Source organism: Hyperolius riggenbachi, chromosome 11 (genome assembly GCF_040937935.1).
Source record: "Hyperolius riggenbachi isolate aHypRig1 chromosome 11, aHypRig1.pri, whole genome shotgun sequence".
Taxonomy (NCBI): domain Eukaryota; kingdom Metazoa; phylum Chordata; class Amphibia; order Anura; family Hyperoliidae; genus Hyperolius; species Hyperolius riggenbachi.
Window position 1 is genome coordinate 133,417,575 of NC_090656.1, and position 21,599 is coordinate 133,439,173.

Below are 21,599 nucleotides of genomic sequence, written 5' to 3' on the forward strand. Positions count from 1 at the left end.
TTGGGGTCATATCTGCTACCGATTGTGCATATTGGGGTCATATCTGCTACCGATTGTGCATATTGGGGTCATTTCTGCTACCGATTGTGCATATTGGGGTCATTTCTGCTACCGATTGTGCATATTGGGGTAATTTCTGCTACCGATTGTGCATATTGGGGTCATATCTGCTACCGATTGTGCATATTGGGGTAATTTCTGCTACAGATTGTGCATATTGGGGTCATATCTGCTACGGATTGTGCATATTGGGGTCATATCTGCTACGGATTGTGCATATTGGGGTCATATCTGCTACCGATTGTGCATATTGGGGTCATATCTGCTACCGATTGTGCATATTGGGGTCATTTCTGCTACCGATTGTGCATATTGTGGTCATTTCTGCTACCGATTGTGCATATTGGGGTCATTTCTGCTACCGATTGTGCATATTGGGGTCATTTCTGCTACGGATTGTGCATATTGGGGTCATTTCTGCTACGGATTGTGCATATTGGGGTCATTTCTGCTACGGATTGTGCATATTGGGGTCATATCTGCTACGGATTGTGCATATTGGGGTCATATCTGCTACCGATTGTGCATATTGGGGTCATTTCTGCTACCGATTGTGCATATTGGGGTCATTTCTGCTACCGATTGTGCATATTGGGGTCATTTCTGCTACCGATTGTGCATATTGGGGTCATTTCTGCTACCGTTTGTGCATATTGGGGTCATTTCTGCTACCGATTGTGCATATTGGGGTCATATCTGCTACATATTGTGCATATTGGGGTCATATCTGCTACCGATTGTGCATATTGGGGTCATATCTGCTACCGATTGTGCATATTGGGGCCATATCTGCTACCGATTGTGCATATTGGGGCCATATCTGCTACCGATTGTGCATATTGGGGCCATATCTGCTACCGATTGTGCATATTGGGGCCATATCTGCTACCGATTGTGCATATTGGGGTCATTGGATGTGTTTTTTGTTAAAATCTGCTCACATTACGTGTATTTTCTTGAGAAAACCTGCACAATTATGTGAATTTTCTGGGGAAAGGGTCACCAAAACTTGGGCCCTCTGTCTTTGCGTTGCACTTTTAAAGGGAACCCGAGGTGAGAATAATATTGAGGCTGCCATATTTATCTCCTTTTAAGTAATACCAGCTGCCTGGCTGCCGTGTTGGTCCTCTGCCTCTAATTCTTTCAACCATAGACCCTGAACAAGCATGCAGCAGGTCAGGGGTTTCTGACAATATTGTCAGAACTGACAAGATTAGCTGCATGCTTGTTTCTGGTGTAATTCAGTTCACTACTACAGCCAAATAGATCAGCAGGGCTGCCAGGCAACTAGAATTGTTTAAAAGGAAATAAATATGGCAACCACCATATCACTCTCACCCTGGGTTCACTTTAAATTACAGTTAGCCCCGCCCTCATCCGGTCATGACCACGCCCATTTTTTCGCCACGGGCGCGCCGCAGGTTGTAGCCACAACCATTTTTTGCTGCGGCGCGCTTAGCGCGCCACAGGTCGTCAGCTCCCCCACAAATTGGTCCAGCACCTGCATAGCACCCCCTAAAAAAATTTCCTGGAGCCGCCACTGTATGGATAACTGTAGAGAGGGAGTGAAGGAAAAAGCCTATGTTGGCTTCTTATCTTGCTCCCAGTCTAATGACCCATTTATTGTTTTCAACTTTCATAGTGGTTCTCTTTCCAGGCTAGCATTTTTAGCCACCTTAGAAACTTGTCCACACATTCCTCTACCTTAGTGCTTGGTACTGGTGACCCTCTGGTGACCCTCTTTTTCTTGGACTACTTCAAATGTATTTATTTATTGTGCATTATGGTGATTTATTGTTGCAGGGTTGTTGTTCAGATTAACTTGCACTGTTTTTTTTTATTGATAAAGAGGTACTTTGTTGCTTTGGAATTTGGGATTATCTTAATTACAGAATGAATTACAGATCTGTCTGTACCAATTTTTTGGAGTGCCAACCATTTACTTCTCTTTACAAAAATGTATGGCACGTGTGTTGCTCTGCATGGCAGTATTAATTGAAATGAGACAGCACTGTGTTGGCACAGAGATGCACGCAGCAGTATATTGTCAGAACACAGCACAGCACATGAGAGTCTGTAACACATTACTGAAATAAGCTCAGCAATGCAGCAGTACATCCTGACCTTCACGGTTGTTATCAAACTACCATTTTAAAGGACCACTATAGTGAAAAAGTAAGCAGTTAAAATCTTTCAGAACCAGGGGCGTAGCAATAGGGGGTGCAGCGGTAGCGACCGCATCGGGCCCTTGGGCCAGAGGGGCCCCGAAGAGCCCTCCCTCAACTACAGTATTAGCTCTCTATTGGTCCTGTGCTCATAATAATCACTTCTATATATACTTTGAATAGTGGTAAACATTAAAAAGCTCTTCCCCATCCCCTTCTTACACAGTCTGACACTGTAGTTGCCATTTTCAGATTTTGGTGCGCCGTATCAATTGTTATGTATAGAGTGCCTGGGGGGCCCCATTGTAAAACTTGCATCGGGGCCCACAGCTCCTTAGCTACGCCACTGTTCAGAACCAACATGTTTTGGACTAGTCGAGTTCCTCATTATGGATACAAAGGGTTTTCTTTGTTTTTTAAAATAATTTCCTAAATGGCAGTTGCTAAGTCTAACTGCCAAAATAGGACCAGCCAGCGTCCCTACTCGCACACTATTTTCCTACGGTCCAATTTCTAGCGAAAAATCGTTCGAGGCTCGAGCGATCAGAAATTCTGATCGGACGAAAAATCTTTCACTACACCATCAACTAACCAATCATTGAAACAAGTGTACAGTTCCACTGCGCTCAGTCTGTCTCGATCTCCACACTTTATACACTCTCGAGTGCTGCTCCACTGTTGCTCAGGGATCAGAGCAAAAACTGGCAAACATACAAAAAGAGAAAGAGAGGAGCGCTCTCTGGTGTATTAACTTTTTAATATATGCTTCCAAGCGCAAGGTAATAAAATAACACGTACAGTGTATGTATAAAATCAAAGCATATCACATGAGTGTAGTAGTACGTCACCACGTCCTGATGTTAATCCATCCGCATAATGCGCCTCCGCAATGTGGCCAGTATCGCGGGGAATCCAAAGATTTGGAAAGCGCCAGCGGGGTCTGGAACGCGGGGACTCGGCAGCTGCCCTGCGTCTATTGCGTCATGACGCGTTTCGGCGTTCCACGCCTTCGTCAGATGACGCAATGACGCTTAGGGCATAGGTAAATAGACGGCCGGTTGCCATGGTATCAGAGCGGTTACGGAAGCCGCTTACAGACACACAGTCTTCTACGCTGCCTTCAACGGGAAATGTATCTCGTTGCTAGGCAATCAAGACTCGTAGGAGGCGTGGTGATCTATATTGTCAGCAAATTAGAACGTGCAAATAAAAAATATATATATAAAATATATGCGAAATACTTTAAAACAGACTAATCCCCTGGATTCCCCACGTACTTATCTAAACCCAGAGGATCTCTATTAGCATTTATCAGATATCTTAACAGGTAATACTGGTTTTAGGAAGAATCCTTAAACAACATGTTTTCGCCCCAAATAGCCTGGTCTAGGCAAGAAAGGCACACTAGGTGCCCTCAGTACATTTCTTATGCATAAGAGAATTATCACTTTTATAACAATAAATAAAAAACACACATAATAAGCATATTATAAAACAGAAGCATATTTGTGCATTCAAAAACATCATGCATGTGTATACATGCACATGTGGTGTGCAAAAAACAATATACAAAAGTTTATAAAAAAGTGTATAAAAAAGTTTTACAATTCCCTGAACCGCTTACTAAACACCATATCATAGATATCTCATAGAGAGGCAGAGTCATATACCCTAACGGGAGGTGCTTATCCAACTACTTATAGATAAAATACAGTGATCCAGCTGTCTTCAATTTCTAAAAGCAAACAGTAGGTAAATATTCTCTATCCCAATAAGCACTGTTCCCATGTGCATCCATATATACATACACGTAAACATACTGGTTTTGGGAATGCAAAAAACCAAAAACCATCAGTTACTGCAGTATATAAATAGGTTATAGAGGGATTTTGGGGGGGAAGGGAAAACTGAAACCACAAGATTAAATATAGGTGGCTACTTCTAAACTCTCATTTAAACCTGTCGGAGTCAAAGAGTTGAACTTAAAGATCCAATATGTTTCACGTTCACAAAGTCTTTTGTATCTTAATCCCTTATTCAAATTTTGAGTACTACTACACTCATGTGATATGCTTTGATTTTATACATACACTGTACGTGTTATTTTATTACCTTGCGCTTGGAAGCATATATTAAAAAGTTAATACACCAGAGAGCGCTCCTCTCTTTCTCTTTTTGTAACTAACCAATCATTGCTTCCTATCTATCATGAATCCAAATTTTCGTTCGATGAAAATTCATTCGAGCGACATTTTTTTCACTCGTTCATAATCGATTGTGTCCACCAATGGAGATTATTTACAACCAATCCGATCAGAATTTCTGATCGCTCGAACGATTTTTCGCTACAAATTGGACAGTTAGTGGCCAGCTTTAAAGGAGTTCTTTCGTGAAAAAAGTAGGCAGTTAAAAAATGTGACAGATGACAGGTTTTGGGCCAGTCCATCTTTTTAAGGGAGATTCACAGGGCTTTCTTTGTTTTCAACAGCATTTGCTGAACAACAGTTGCAAAATCTAACTGACATGATAGTGTGCAAGTGATTAGGGAGGCCGGCTGGTATCTTGCTATTTTGGCAGTTAAACTGCTGTTCAGGAAATGCTGTTGAAAACAAAGAAAGCCCTGAGAATTCCCCTTAAAAAGATGGACTGGCCCAAAACCTGTCATCTGTCACATTTTTTAACTGCCTACTTTTTTCGCGAAAGAACCCCTTTAACAATGGCCGTTCAGCAAATGCTTTTGAAAACAAAGAGAAACCCTGAGACTCCATCGTGAGGAGATGGACTAGTCCAAAACCTGTTGGTTCTGTCAGCTTTTGAAGCGGACTTAAACTGAGAGCTTCCTCTCTGCTCTAAGGAGAGAAGCAACAGCATCATAACTTTAAAGAAAAACATTTCTTTGTTACAATTTACAGAAATCTTACAAAAACCCTGCAGTGTTTACTTTCTGGTGTCCTAGGAACACAAAAGGGTTAACCTCCTGTGTTTACATATTAGCCCAAACTATGGCATAGATTGGCACACCTGACAGCACTAATTTATACTTGCTGTTTACTTGTTGATAAGGCCTAATTAGACAGGCTATTCTCTCTAGACCAGGGCTTTGCACCTGTGGTACGCTTGCCACCGGTGGTACTTTGCTGTTGGAGAGGTGGTACACACCAGATTTGCCTGCCACTTTTTTGTCCACCTGCCACTTGTCCTGGTCCTGTCCTGCTTCCAAAGTTTGGCTCCCCCTCCCTCGCTCCTTACTGTGCTTTTCTGCAGCATACTTCAGACCTCAGATTAGTGTGGAGGAGACAGCCAGGCCAACGGTGCACAGTGATGGCGCAGATACAGAAAGTGACATCACTGCTCATTTGAAGGTTAACGCCGTCACTGTGCACCGCTTGCCTGGCTGTCTCTTCACTGCAGCTGGTTAACCAATGATCTGAGGTGTGAACTATTCCGCAGGGCAGCACAGCAAGGAGTGAGCAAGTGGGGAGCCGAGCTTGTGGTGAGTCACTGCCTAGCTCTCAGCTCTCTGATGGTGGGACTAGACTACCTATAATTGAGCACGTGTGTGTGTGTGTGTGTGGGGGGGGGGGGGGGGGTGAAACTTGTATGGCTGTCTATATTGGCAATCTACCTCTAGATTGCCAATACTGACAATATGTAGGCTAGCAATCTAATTGTAGTTTTTTCCCCACATATGCCTCCTACTTTTCCCCTTCCAAATGCCTTTTTTTTCTTAAAGTGTACCTTGTAAGAAAAAAGTGCCCCGGGGGGTACTTACCTCAGGGAAGGGGAGGCCTTTGTATCCTAAAGAGGTTTCCCCCTTCCTCCTCAGTAGATGGGATCCAGTGCTGGGAGCCGCATAGTTCTCCTCATCGGTGTGCACATGCGCAGTAGCTGCTCTCCGGTCAGGCTCCAGCAGAAACAGCCAAGCCCGATTGCATCCAATCTACTGTACAGGCACACTGGTGGTACTAGAAAGTTTTCAAGCAATAAAAGTGGTACAATTAGTGGAAAGGTTGAAAAGCCCTGATCTAGAAGACTTGAGATTTGAAGAATAAAAGTGAAGTTGTTCATATAAAGTGTACAAGATACAGAGGCGCCAACAGAATAAAAGGTAATTAAATGAACTTAAAAAACCAACTGGTTAAACAGAGGAGGCAGCGGTGGTCTTACCCCCTCCAAACAGACACAGGCAAGGACTGCGATTCAGACAGTCAACAATTTATTCGGAACTCCAAAAAACAATGCAACGCGTTTCACGGGCCATACATCCCGCTTCCTCAGGCAAAATACAGTAGGAGTCACAGCATCTGTATTATATCAGCGAGCTCGGCGCCCGAGGAAGCGGGATGTATGGCCCGTGAAACGCGTTGCACTGTTTTTTGGAGTTCCGAATAAATTGTTGACTGTCTGAATCGCAGTCCTTGCCTGTGTCTGTTTGGAGGGGGTAAGACCACCACTGCCTCCTCTGTTTAACCAGTTGGTTTTTTAAGTTCATTTAATTACCTTTTATTCTTTTGGCGCCTCTGTATCTTGTACACTACATTGAGTCCACCCTGGGTGGAGGGTTGTTACCCTATTTTCCTGTCTACAGAGAGCGACTTTTTATTCCTGAGTGGGGTCAGGATTGTTCTCCCCACCTGCCTATACAGTGGTTGCCTATTGGTAACCCTGGTTTGTAAGTATAATTTTCACTTCTCATTTATTTTGTTGTCCCCAAGACGAATTACACTATTGGGGCTCTTGGTGTCCCTCTGCTTTATTGTTCATATAAAGCTCCGTGTCTGCTCCATTGGACTTTTTTTTCGGTGTTTCGCTAAGGGGTGGAACAGAGCTACTTGTTTTATTGTGGTTATAATTGCTATATCTAGTTTATAGCTGATCCAAATCTATATATATAAAATCGGATGGATTGATATGTGTGTGTGTTTGTATGTGTGTATGTATGTATGTGCCACGATCACTCGAAAACAATTTGACAGATTTCAATGAAACTTGATATACAGATCCCTTACTATCTGGGATGATATGTTCTGGGGGTCTCACATCCCCCCTGCACACCTGGGTGGAGCTACAAACAGCCAATCAGATTTCACCCATTCATGTCAATGGAAAAAATGGAAAAGGCTGCCATTCTTACAGTAATCAAGCAGAGTCCCCACACTTGGCACAGTTGGTCACTTGGTGACTAAGGTTACAAATCCAGGAAAAGTGGTTGGAGCATTAAACAGCCAATCAAATTTCAGCCATTAATTTTCAATGGGAAAATGTAAACTGCAGCCATTCTAAAGGGGCCCATACACTGGTCTATTTTAGCCATCGATTGATCGGCCTGAAATCGATTCTTTCAAATCAGCCAATCGATCGATTTGTGACCAATTTGCAATCGATTTGATCTATCTGACAGGACGGAAAATCTAGGTCGATTTGCTGCTGGCAGCAGATCCATGGCCCACAGAGATGCATGGATCTAATGGTGCAATAATGCAATTAGATAGATTTCCAATAGATTTCATTCTGAAATCTATTGGAAATCTGTTCCTAGTGTGTGGAACACATTAGATAGATTCCTGTCAGATTCGACTTGACAGGCATCTGACAGAAATCTATCTGATGGTCGAAATCTGCTGCAAATCTATAAGTGTATGGCCACCTCTACTTAGACAGTTAATCGCAGGGTTTTCAAACTTGGCACAGTTGGTCACTGGATTTATTAATGAGATTAAAGGGGCCCATACACTCAGCCGATTTTCGGCCAATCAATCGAAATCGATCGCAAATCGATTGCCCGATCGATTGATTTGCGGCCAATTTCGATCTATTTCAATCGATCTGACCTGCTTGAAAATTAAAATCGATCTGTTGAGATTGCTTATCATTTTTAATTGGCCCCAATGCAAATCTGATGGCAAAAAAATGCCATCAGATCGATTTTCAATAGATTTCATACTGAAATCTATTGGAAATCTGTTCCTAGTAAAAAAAAATGTTCCTAAACACATCAGATAGATCAGAGATCTATCTGATGATCTATCTGCTGCTAATCTAATAAGTGTATGGCCACCTTAAGATTTAGGAAAGTGGGTGGAACAGCTAATCAAAATTCACCTATTGATTTTCAAGGGGAAATATTTCAATATTTAAACTGCTGCCATTCTTACACTGTTAATGGCAAAAGCCTCAAACTTGCTACAGTCAGTCATTGGGTGACCCGGATTTAAATTCACTAAAGGGACGGAGCCACCAACAGCCAATCAGATTTATTTGGTGTATAAACTGTTTCCATTCACACATTTTTGATGCCAAAAACCCGAAAGCTCACAAACTTGGCCATTGAGTGACTGTGTGTCAAGGTTACAAAAAGTGGGTAAGCCAAAACCAAATTTCACTGGGAAAATATAAACTGCAGCCATTCTTACACTCAGTGGCATAGCTAAGGAGCTGTGGGCCCCGATGCAAGTTTTACAATGGGGCCCCCCAAGCACTGTATACATAACAATTGATACGGCGCACCAAAACCTGCCATGGACAACCACAGTGTCAGAGGTGCAGGAAGGGGATGGGGAACAGCTTGTTAATGATTACTACTATTAAAAGTATCTCTAAAAGTGAATATTATGAGCACAGAACCAATAGAGAGCTAATACTGTAGTTAAGGCAGGGCCCTTCGGGGCCCCTCTGGCCCAAGGGCCCCGATGCGGTCGCAACCTCTGCAACCCCTATTGCTACGCCCCTGCTTACACTGTTAATGGCAGGGTTCTCAAACTTTGCCCAGTTGGTCACTGGGTGACTGCGATTATTATATTCAGGGAAGTGGGTGGAACCTACAATGAGCAATCAAAGTTCATCTGTTGATTTTCAAGGGGAATATTTAAATTGCTGCCATTTTTACACTGTCAATAGTAGATGCCTTAAACCGGGTACAGTCGGTAAATGGGTGATTGGGATTCAAATTCTGGAAAGGGGGCGGAGCCACAATCAGCCAATCTGATTTTTAAAATTTCTATGGGACTATACAAATTATTGATTCCAAGCACCCCAAAGCTTATTTATTGTATTTATAAAGCGCCAACATATTACGCAGCGCTGGACATTAATTTAGGTTACAGACAATATTTAGAGGTGACATACAGCAATATGACAATACAGGAATACAAGAAAACTAGATCACACAGCACAGTATGAGTACAAGGTAATGCTTAGTCAGTCACTGAATGGGAGCATGGAGATTAGGCAAGTTAGGTTCACTCAAATGCATGGGTTTACAGTAATGGAGGTGCATGATCAGGTAGGACACAAAAGGAGGAGGACTCTGCCCAAAGGCTTACAATCTAGAGGGAGTGGTAGGGACACAAAAGGTAGGGGACCAGAGTTCAGCTGTGGGTTTAGAGCAATTGTGAGGGGTGGTAGGCCAGAGTGAAAAGGTGAGTTTTGAGGGCCTTCTTGAAGGTGTTGAAGGAGGGGGCTGCCCTAATGGGTGGAGGTAGGGAGTTCCATAGTGTTGGAACGGCTCTTGAGAAGTCCTGGAGGCGTGCATGGGACTGGGTGACGCAGGGAATGGTCAGGCGAAGTTCATTGGAGGAGCGGAGTGAGCGGCTAGGTGTGTACCTCTGAGTAAGATCAGAAATGTAGGTTGGACAGGTTTTGTGGACAGATTTGTAGGTCGCTTATAAACTTGGTCATTAAGAGACTGTGTGTCAAGGTTAGAAAATGTGGGCGGAACCAACAACTACATTTTTTACATGAAAAAATGTAAACTGCAACCATTCTTACACTCCTAATGGCAGGTTTCTCAAACTTGACACAGTTGGTCACTGGGTGACTGGGATTAACATTCAAGAAAGTGGTGGAGCCTACAACAGCCAATCAAAATTCACCAATTGATTTACATTGCTGCCATTTTGCCAGAGGCCTCAAACCTGATACACTCTGTCTTTGAAAGGAGTGGAGCCATAAATAGCCAGATTTGTTTAATTTCAATGGGAAAATGCAAATTATTGATGCTAAGGTCTCCAAAGCTCATAAACGTGGTCATTGAGTGACTGCATGTCAAGGTTAGAAAAAATGGGCAGAGCCAAAAAAACCTAACTTTTTACATGGGAAAATATAAACTGCAGCCATTCTTACACTGTTAATGGCAAGGTTCTCAAACTTGACACACTTGGTCACTGGATTACTGGAATTAATATTCAGGAAAGTGGGTGGAGCCTACAACAGCCAATAAAAAAATCACATATTGACTTTCGAAGGAAATATTTAAACTGCTGCCATTCTTACACAGTTAATGGCAGAGGCCTCAAACCTGCAACAGTCGGTCAGTGGGTGACTAAAGTTCAAATTCACTAAAGGGCCAGAGCCACAAACAGCAAATCAGATTTATTTGTTGCATAAACTGCTTCCATTCATATATTTTTGATACCAGGAACCTGATAGCTAACAAACTTGGTCAGTGACTGACTGTGTGTCAAGGTTACAAAAAGTGGGCGGAGCAAAAAACAAATATCACTGGGAAAATGTAAACTGCAGCCATTATTGCACTGGGTTCTCAAACTTTGCACAGTTGGTCACTGGGAGACTGTGATAATTATTCAGAAAAGAGGGTGGAGCCTACAAAATCCAATCAAAATTCACCTATTGATTTTCAAGAGGAATATTTAAATTGCTGCCATTTTTGCGCTGTTAATGGCAGAGGTCTCAAACCTGGTACAGTTGGTCTTTGGGTGACTGGGGTTCAAATTCAAAAAAGGGGGTGGAGCCACAAACAGCCAATCATGTTTCTGTTTTATTTCAATGGGAAAATACAAATTATTGATGCCAAGGAACCCAAATCTCATAAACTTGGTCATTGAGTGACTGTGTGTCAAAGTTAGAAAAAGTGTGAGTCAACAACAACCAAGTGCTTACCTGGGCATGCCAGGTCCTCAGCTAGTCCTGCAATAAATTTGCAGTGTGTCTACCTCCTCTGCATGGAAGCAGACATATTGTTAACCTGTGTTTACAAATTAGCTGCTCTACTGTGGCAGAGGAGATTCCTGAGCTGACACAACTGAGGGATCAAATTACACATGTTATTAGTCATAGATGAAGGAATTAGACAGTCTAAACTCTCTAAATTCATACAGGATGCATTTCTCTATGCTTTCCTTCTGTCCTGTGCAAGAGTTCCGGTCTACTTTAAATAGTGTCCAGTCAGCTACGGAATACATGTAAAAAAAGTAAAATCATTTGGCAAAAGAATGCAGCAGGACAGATACACCTTTCACCAAAAAAGCAGACCCCCCCCCCCCCCCCCCACCCAAAGGTTGGCAAGTGCTGGGCTCTCAATAAATGTAGATCGTGTACACGGAAAGAGGAAATAGTCACAAGAAATTCATGATGGAATTCAGAGTTTGGAGAGTTATGATGATGTTTCGGAATGTGATGACACGGCTATGTTTGAATGAATGTTGATTTTTTTGTTGTTGTTGTTCAAGAATAAATGTAGAATGTTGTTCATGGTAAAATAACACACCCTGAAAATAAGCCCTAACACAACTTTTGGAGAAAAAATTATAAGACCCGGTTTTATTTGGGGGGGGGGGGGGGGCACTTATATGTTAATCTTACATATTTATTATTTCTCTTTAGCACAATTTGTACCTCAACTGATATTGCACATCACTGTAGAAACTGTAGGAATTGCTTCCTAATGTGCAGCTGTGTACTCAGTATCCTACAGCACCATCTAGTGATTGTTTTATGAATCTCCTTTCAACCTAGTAAAAGAGGTAGCCACACAGGCGTCCTACATTTGTTGGCCTCTTTCAGACAGACAGCTGAACTGCACACTTGTTGGGCAATTCAACATTTAACATTCCATCTTCTGGTCACAAGTGGCAGCATTTGTAACACCACATGTGTTATTATTGTTTGACATGCGGTGGCCTTAACTGGAGGTACAAATGCAATGTCATGATGCATACCTCCCAACTTTTTGAGACAGGAAAAAGAGACACTAAGACAAGCCCCTGCCACACCTTTTTTTTTCAAAACCACGCCCCTCCCTTATACAGTTTCCCCCTCCATCCTATGCAGAGATTGGCGCATGGAGTGATGGTAGGCAAGCTATTTAAAGAATAATCACTGCACACATATGTGATAAAGGATATAAATTAGAGTAAACAGCTCTACATGAAGAGTTATGAATATACTAGTTGACCTAAGCCCATTTAAAAACGGGCTCTAGGTCTGTAACCGCTGCCACCGCCACATGTCAGCGTGCACACGCCCGCCGGCCGCACGTGCACACACGCGCGCACATGCCCGCCTGACCTTTCCTTGTCCTCTTCCAACGGCTGTTAGTGCGGCACATGCACAGTAGCGCAAAAGCACTGACACAGGAACATGGGACGCAGAGACACAGGCAAATTATTATGTAGGATTGAATAAGAAAATAAAGACTGAAATGTGCAAAATATTAAATTCTTTATTTCTGGCTAAAAAACTTCACATTAGAGATGGCCCGAACGGCTCGCCGGCTAACCGTTTCGCGTGAACATCGCTGGTTCGCGTTTGCGGTGAACCGCAAACTATATGCGAGTTTGACCCGCCCCCTATACTACATCATTAGGTTCAACTTTGACCCTCTACATCACAGTCAGCAGACACAGGGCAGCCAATCAGGCTACACTCCCTCCTGGAGCCCCCCCCCCCCCCCCGCCCTTATATAAGGCAGCTGCGTCGGCCATTATCTCACTCGGTGTGGATTCAGTAATTAGAGAAGGGAGAGGAACCTGCTGTAGACATAGGGAAAGCTTAGTTAGGCTCTTGTTGTTAGGCTTGTTAGCTTGCTCCTTGCTGATACTTATTGCTAAAAAAACACCCCACAACAGCTTTTTTGAAAACTAATGTTGTTCTTGTGATCTGTTTTTTTTGTGTGTGGCCCACTGACACTTGGATATACAACCCTGTCAGTCAGTCGCACCTGGCCCTTTCTAATTCCTACTGTGCCACTGCCAGGCCCAGCACATTCAGTGCTATATTATATACCAGTCACTGCATACCTGTTCATGGTACCTGTGTGTGTGACAGCTGCACATTTGTAATACTAGTCACTGCATATCTGTTCACGGTACCTGTGTGTGTGACAGCTGCACATTGTATTGATACCAGTCACTGCATACCTGTTCAGAGCACCTACATGACCTCGCTCAGTGTTATATTATATACCAGTAACTGCATACCTGTTCACGGTACCTGTGTGTGTGACAGCTGCACATTTGTAATACTAGTCACTGCATACCTGTTCACGGTACCTGTGTGTGTGACAGCTGCACATTGTATTGATACCAGTCACTGCATATCTGTTCAGAGCACCTACGTGACCGCACTCAGTGTTATATTATATACCAGTCACTGCATACCTGTACATGGTACCTGTGTGTGTGACAGCTGCACATTTGTAATACTAGTCACTGCATACCTGTTCACGGTACCTGTGTGTGTGACAGCTGCACATTGTATTGATACCAGTCACTGCATACCTGTTCAGAGCACCTACGTGACCGCACTCAGTGTTATATTATATACCAGTCACTGCATACCTGTTCAAGGTACCTGTGTGTGTTGACAGCTGCACATTGTATTGATACCAGTCACTGCATACCTGTTCACTGCACCTGTGTGACCGCACACAGTGTTATTGTAACAACTTTGCCTTTCCGTGGCGGGTCCCGCGATGCTCCTCAGGCATCTCCGGTGGGACTCGCTCGCGCAGGGGATCCTCCATGTAATCTTCTCCGTCCGGCGTCTCCAGCACGGCCGCAACGAGCCAAGCAGTGTCTGTGTGAGCCAGAGCGGCTCTTACAAGTTAAGGAGGTGTGTCTAATGGTAGACCCTCCTCTTGTGGGCTGGGCTCGTTCCCTCTTCCAAAGTATATTAGGCCAAGCAAAGGAATTCGCCCGCTGGCCTTGATACTAATCAGTTCGCTGGTTCTAGGTCTAGCTAGATAGCTACTCTGAGATACATTGATATATTGTGTAGACGCACAATATATATGTACTCCAGTTAGTCAGTCTTTATTATTTTTGTATAAATATTCTAGTAATATTATTATTGTAACATCTCGTTGTATATTATCTGTGTACCGACTTTTGCCTGCCTCTTGACCTTGCTCCTGTTTAGTCCTTCTGTACCACTGCCATCTGATATTTGTTGGCCTGTCCCTGACCAGGTTATTGCCTCATCCTTACAATACGACTGACATCTGACCTTGTGTATGACTCTGCTCGAATATTGACTACGTATTAGCCTCGTTACTCTGTACCTCGATATCTCTGACTCTGTGTTTGACTGCGGACCGGTCCGGACCTTTCATACGTATTTATTGTGTATTATTGTACGTTACGCATCAGCCTGACAGCTACCTCACGTACCTAACCTTACGCTATCTCATGACGCACCAGCGTGACAGTTATATTATATACCAGTCAATGCATAACTGTTGACTGCACCGGTGTGTGTGACAGCTGCACATTTGTAATACCAGTCATGCATACCTGTTCACTGCACCTGTGTGACCACACGCTGTTTTATTTACCAGTCCGTGCATACCTGTTCACTGCACCTGTGTGACCGCACGCTGTTTTATATACCAGTCCGTGCATACCTTTCACTTCATCCCCCATCCCCCCCCCCCCCCCCCCCCCCGAGCCAGACCAAGAGGCAGGCCACCTGGAAGGTCTGTTTGAGCTCATGCTGACGTGATTTCGTGCGGCCCTGGACCAATGGACCAAAGTACAGTATTCAGAAGAAGTGCCCATAGTGTGGGACAGCCTCTTCACTGCCTGTACCGAGTGTTAAAAAGTGCCTGGCCAGTGCATGGGAGCAGCTGAGAGGTGGTGAATTCCCTGCATTCAGCCTTCCATGTGAAAGGGCTTTAAACAAGGGGTATGCCAATTGCATTATATGACAATGGTATTTAAAATGTGCCCTAACTAGAAGCCCTTGTAGACAGAAAATTACATCACTTTTGTTTACAGCTGCCAGTGTGGAATGGAGAGATTCTAGGTTGAAGTGGCCAGGTCTCTGTATCAATACATTGTAGGTCACAGGTTAGGTAGTGGGTTCCAGTTTCGTTTTTTAAATACTTTTGGTGGGAAACATGTAAGTGTTCTTATGTGCACATACACCGTTATTTTTTAGAATTTAAGGGTACATACACACATACAATTTTGATTACCCAAAGTATGGCCAATTTCACCACTTCAATAAGGTCCAACAGATTTTAAATAAAGTGGGATGCGAAAGTTTGGGCAACCTTGTTAATCTTCATGATTTTCCTGTACAAATCTTTGGTTGTTATGATAAAAAAAGGTCAGTGAAAGGGGCACTATGGCGAAAAATTGTAAAATTTAAAGTATGTGCAAACATATACAAATAAGTAGTATGTTTTCTGAGGAGTAAAATGAGCCATAAATTACTTTTCTCGTATGTTCCTGTCACTTACAGTAGGTAGTAGAAATCTGACAGAAGCGACAGGTTTTGGATTAGTCCATCTCTTCATAGGGGATTCTCAGGGATTTATTTATTTATAAAAAGCACTTAGTGAATGACAGTTGCTCTGTTCCACTGCCAAAAAACTGTGTAGTGAGCAGGGAGACTGGCCAGTATCATTGTTTAAATCCTTTTTAGGGAATATATATCTTTATAAAGAATAAAAGCCTTCCTGAGAATCCCCTATGAAGAGATGGACTAGTCCAAAACCTGTCACTTCTGTCAGATTTCTACTACCTACTGTATGTGACAGCAACATAGGAGAAAAGTAATTTATGGCTCATTTTACTCTGGAAAAAACGTACTCCTTATTTGTCTATGTTTGCACATATTTTAAATTTTACAATGTTTCACCATACTGCCTCCTTAAATATATTATATTGGAGACACACACAGTGACATTTGAGAAGTGAAATTAAGTTTATTGGATTTACAGAAAGTGTGCAATAATTGTTAAAACAAAATTATGGTAGGCAGGTGCATAAATGTGGGAACCACAAAAAAGAAATGAAATCAATATTTACTAGATCCTTCTTTTGCAGAAATGACAGCCTCTAAACCACATGTGTCGAACTCCAGGCCTGGAGGGCCAGATCCATGCCAGTGTTTAGGATGGACTGAGAAAGAGAGGAATGTGTTCTACCTGATGGATCACACCTTTCCTGATTCAGACCCATCAATTCATTTGAGCTGTATCAAAAATGTGTGAGGACCTCGGCCCTCGTAGGACCGGTTTGACATACCTGCTCTAAACGCTTCCTGTAGGTTCCAATGAGAGTCTGAATTCTGGTTGAAGGTATTTTAGACCATTCGTCTTTACAAAACATCTCTAGTTCATTCAGGTTTGATGACTTCCGAGCATTGACAGCTTTCTTTAACTCACATCACATATTTTCAGTTATATACAGGTTAGGGGACTGAGATAGCCATTCCAGAATGTTGTACTTGTTCCTCTGCATGAATGCCTTAGTGGATTTTGAGCAGTGTTTAGGGTCGTTGTCTTGTTGAAAGATCCAGCCCCAGCGCAGCTTCAGTTTTGTCAGATTCCTGGACATTGGTCTCCAGAATCTGCTAATACTGAGTGGAATCCATGCATCCCTCAACTTTGACAAGATTCCCAGGCACTGCCCTGGCTACACAGCATGATGGAACCACCACCATATTTTACTGTAGGTAGCAGGTGTTTTTCTTGGAATGCTGTGTTCTTTTTCCTCCACGCATAACACCCCTTGTTATGCCTAAATAACTCAATTTTAGTTTCATCAGTCCACAGCACCTTATTGCAAAATGAAGCTGGCTTGTCCAAATGTGCTTAAGCATATCTCAAGTGGCTCTGTTTGTGCTGTGGGCAGAGAAAAGGCTTCCTCTGCCTCACTCTTGCATACAGCATCTCCTTGTGTAAAGTGCACCGCATGGTTGAACAATGCACAGTGACTCCATCTGCAGCAAGATGATGTTGTAGGTCTTTGGCAGTGGTTTGTGGGTTGACTCTGACTGTTCTCACCATTCGTCACTTCTGTCTATCCAAGATTTGTCTTGGTCTGCCATTAACTTGAACTGAGTCTGTGGTCTTCCATTTCCTCAGTATGTTCCTAACTGTGAAACAGACAGCTTAAATCTCTGAGACAGCTTTCTGTATCCTTCCCCTAAACCATGATGGTGAACAATCTTTGTCTTCAGGTCATTTTTGACACATGAAATAATGTAACTTTTCCTGTCAGTGCTACGCCCATTCCAAACAGCAAAGTGAGCTAGAAGGAAGAAAGCACATTAGAAAAAGGTAGAGTTGCAACTATAAGGGGAGCAGTCCCTGCAGCTGCAGAGGGATCCATGGCCATTGGAACCCCAACTGTTGACAGGTTCCTCTGAGCACATTTTGTGACATATATCCCTCATAGAACTCTCTATGGTAACGTGCAGCTCTAATAGCATTCTTTCTCGTAACTTACAGGTACATACTTTAAAAAGTAACTAACGTCCATTCACCACCAGCCAATTACTATTAGGGTACTTGAATTGCTATGATAGTTACATGCAGACACTATAGGGTGAGTTGAACATTCCTACAACTGCCCTTATAGTAGAATCATGCTCACTTCCTGCACGTTTCACAGAAACACACACCGCTTCTTCAGAGTCAAAATATCAGTGATGCTTCAGTGATTGTGAGATATGAACCAGTAATGTCCCACAATGGGGTATTGTATGCAACAGTCTACCGCCAAAATCCATCTATTCATATACTCAAACTATAATGTGTAACAGAGGTATATCGTCTCAGTAGTCCTACGGATGATATCCATAAAGCCGTCTAGATCAGTGGTCCTCAAACTACGTCCCGCGGGCCGAATGCAGCCCCCCGTGGCTTTTTTCACTTGCCCCCAAACACAAAAATGTATAACTTAGATGTGGCCCACTGCACCTTTAAATATCGGCGGCCCGCATATAGAATGGCAGTGTTGGCACCACCCATCCGCATACTGTAGAAGCCAGCAAGCAGTAATCTGCTGGCTTCCAATCCAATTCTGCATCAGGTGACACTGCTGTTCAACTGGATGGTAGATTGTCACCTGGGTGTGCTTCACTGGCTGGTGCACAAAGACGTTCCTTGGGCACCGCATGACTGAATGGCTGCTGCTGGGAGTTCTCCTCCGGGCATGATTGGGGGAATCAATACCTAGATTAAATGTAATGTCTTTCAACACAATGTTATGTATGTTCCGCCCCCCCCCCCCCCAACAGTCTGAAGTATGTTGACCCGGCCCTTGACCAAAAAAGTTTTCTAGATGGACAGCTTGGGGCGTAGCTACGTGTATCATCTGTGACAACTAGCAGACCAACAGAATCACAGAAAATAAGTTAAAGAAAATCTAAACTGAAAATGTTAAGTCAAAATAAACATACACAGGTCATACTTACCTCCCGTGTAGTCTACTCCTTAATGTCTTTCTCCTCTCCTGTGTCCTGTTTGCCCGCTGTGATCTATGGAATTCTCTGTCCTTCATTTTAAAAATGGCGATTACCCTCTAACAGGTAAGTGGTCAGCACACTGTTAAACTGTAATATCACCCATTTGAGCCATAGGGAAACATGGACATGACCTTGCACATCAGTTGTAATTTCAGTTTTTACTGACAGAAGCTGATGTATAACTGACAGCATCTGATATATTTCAGTTCTGACAAAAACTTGTCAGAACTGAAAGGGATCGTTGCTAGAAGAAAATGGTTCAGGTTCCTTTCAAAGTAGCCTACGATAACTGAATTAAACTCCCATAATATCAGGGGGTTGATATTGTCTGGACCAGGTGCCTTATTTATCTTGATCTTATTTAACCTCCCTGGCATTATGATTATTTTCAGATTTAAGGTATAAAATCCATAACATTTTTACACAAGATTTTATACCCTAAAAACAAGAAGAAAAACATGCTACAGAGAGGTCTGCAGCAGCTCCTACATAAAACTCGCTCAGGCTCAGGATTACCATCCTGTTCTGCAGCTTTCCATCCCGAGCCTGACTCGGGATTACCGCTAAGGAGGTTAAATGTGCCTTTACGCCTTCCTGTCACAATTATCAATATTCTACTATCAGTATTATCGGTGCCCATTTTTCCTCAAACATTTTTTCCATGTATGCCCTCTTCGGCCTCACCCATTAGTTTATCTCTGTGATCTGTTATCTGCCAAAATGAGCACCCGGGAGACAACATACTGCACAGCATGCGTGGTTTCTTCCACAAAGTCTGCCCACCTGATAATAGAGTCCTCTATTACCAGCACCTGCCTGGCCTTAGCTGCATGCCTATTGTTGCTTTGTGAGTCACATGGTCACTCCTAAATGGCACTAAGGTGATATTCACTTACCAGCCACACTGGTTTTTGAATTTACCTTGTTCAAATTTAATTATAGTTGGTCATCACACAAAGGTAGGAATAGGATCACCACCAGTATACTTAGGAGTTAACATGCAGTTATTTGGTGATGTCAGAGAATGAATAAGATATACCCTGTGCTAAGCAGAATAATGACAAACAAAAATAATCTATATGGTAGATATCATGTATAGAGTGGATTTACAGCAGGGGTGCCCACACTTTTTGGACTCAGGAGCTTCTTTCAAATTTCCCGTGCACGAGAGATCTACCAACATTTAAAATAGCAAGGTATAGGTGCCCCCAATGTAGGTAGCTAGGCATAGGTGCCCCCTATATAGATAGCTAGGCATAGGTCCCCCCATACAGATAGCAAGACATTTGTGCCCCCCATATAGATAGCTAGGCATAGGTGCCCACCATATAGAAAGCAAGGCATAGGTGCCTCCCATATAGAAAGCTAGGCATAGGTGCATCCCACATAGATAGCAAGACATAGGTGCCCCCCATATAGATAGCTAGGCATAGGTGCCCCCCATATAGATAGTTAGGCACAGGTCCCTCCATACAGATATCAAGACAATAGGTGCTTCCCATATAGATTGCTAGGCATAGGTGCACCCCACATAGATTGCTGGCATAGGTGCCCCCATATAGATAGCTGGCATAGGTGCCCCCATATAGATAGATGGCATAGGTGCCCCCCATATAGATAGCTAGGCATAGTTGCCCCCCATACAGATAGCTGGCATAGGTGCCCCCATATAGATAGCTAGGCATAGGTGCCCCCCAAATAGCTAGGCATATATGCCTCTTATATAGATAGTTAGGTGATAGATAGGTGCCCCCCTCCCTCCACCAGACGCTGTTCTCCTCCACATTGTCACCCCCCTTCATTGACTCTGCATACCCAGTGAGGCATGCAGCACTGAGACATCAGATTAGTGGCGACCAGCAGTGGAGAGGAGGGTGGAGGGTAACGGCGTGTATACAGGAAAAGCACTCGCATCCTTACCCACCGTTCTCCTCTCCACTGCGAATCACCGTTAATCAGAGGTCACAGTGCCACATACCTCGCTGGGCATGCAGAGTCAGTGAGGGAGCATCCCGACAACATGGTGGACAGAGAAGGGAGGCGGGCCGAGGAGGAAGGAGGTGGGCTGGGAAGGAAGTTGGGTGGGCAGGACGTGGCTCTCGCTTGCCGCGCCTCTTCCTATTGGCTGTGTGCTGCTCTGTGTAGGGCAGCAGAGCAGCACAATTAGATGGTACGCCAGCGCTGCATAGTTAGCATCTGGCATACTATTTTAAAATGCTGACGTGATCTACCCAGCAGTCCTTCGCGATCTACTGGTGGATCGCGATTGACGCATTGGGCAGCCCTGATTTACAGTATACACTAAAGTTTCCTTTGGCTGAAGGCCATCGAAACATTTTCAAGATTTGCATATGTGCTGGCAAAAGGTCAGTGGATAATGAAACTCTCATAAGGAAAATCTGTGCTTGCAAGTTTGCCAACCACTGCATCCTATGATTAACCACATTCTTATATGGTGTAGAATACATCATTTACAGTTACCATGCTATGCCCAAATCACTGAAAGCTGCTAATAAGTGGTTACCATATTGTATTTTTGTATTAAAAATTCCATACAATATGATTAAGTAAATAATTACATTCTTTAAGTGCACCTGTAATTTCGAATAAAACTTTAATGTAGACCCTCATGTACTAAATTCTTCTTCTTGGCTAACTCATCATGGGTTTGATGCTCTAAAATATAGAAAGGAAGTGGTAACCTGTGCATACAGTCATGGCCAAAAGTTTTGAAAATCTCACAAATACTGTTTTTCTGGTTTTCACTCACAGGTGAATTTTTCTGTGGTCTGTTGTGTCCACTAGGTTGACCACTTAATTCTGTAAAGACTGGTGTGTCAGGAGAGGTGTCTTGTGGACTTATGGTCTTTGAGGCAT

General features: G+C 43.2%; 1 protein-coding gene across 4 annotated transcripts in view; it reads left to right on the plus strand.

Annotated features, from left to right (window-relative positions):
- The window catches only part of LOC137538544 (RNA-binding protein 4B-like), a 198,432-nt gene that overhangs the window by 115,285 nt on the left and 61,548 nt on the right, over nucleotides 1-21,599 (plus strand). The window lies entirely within an intron of this gene.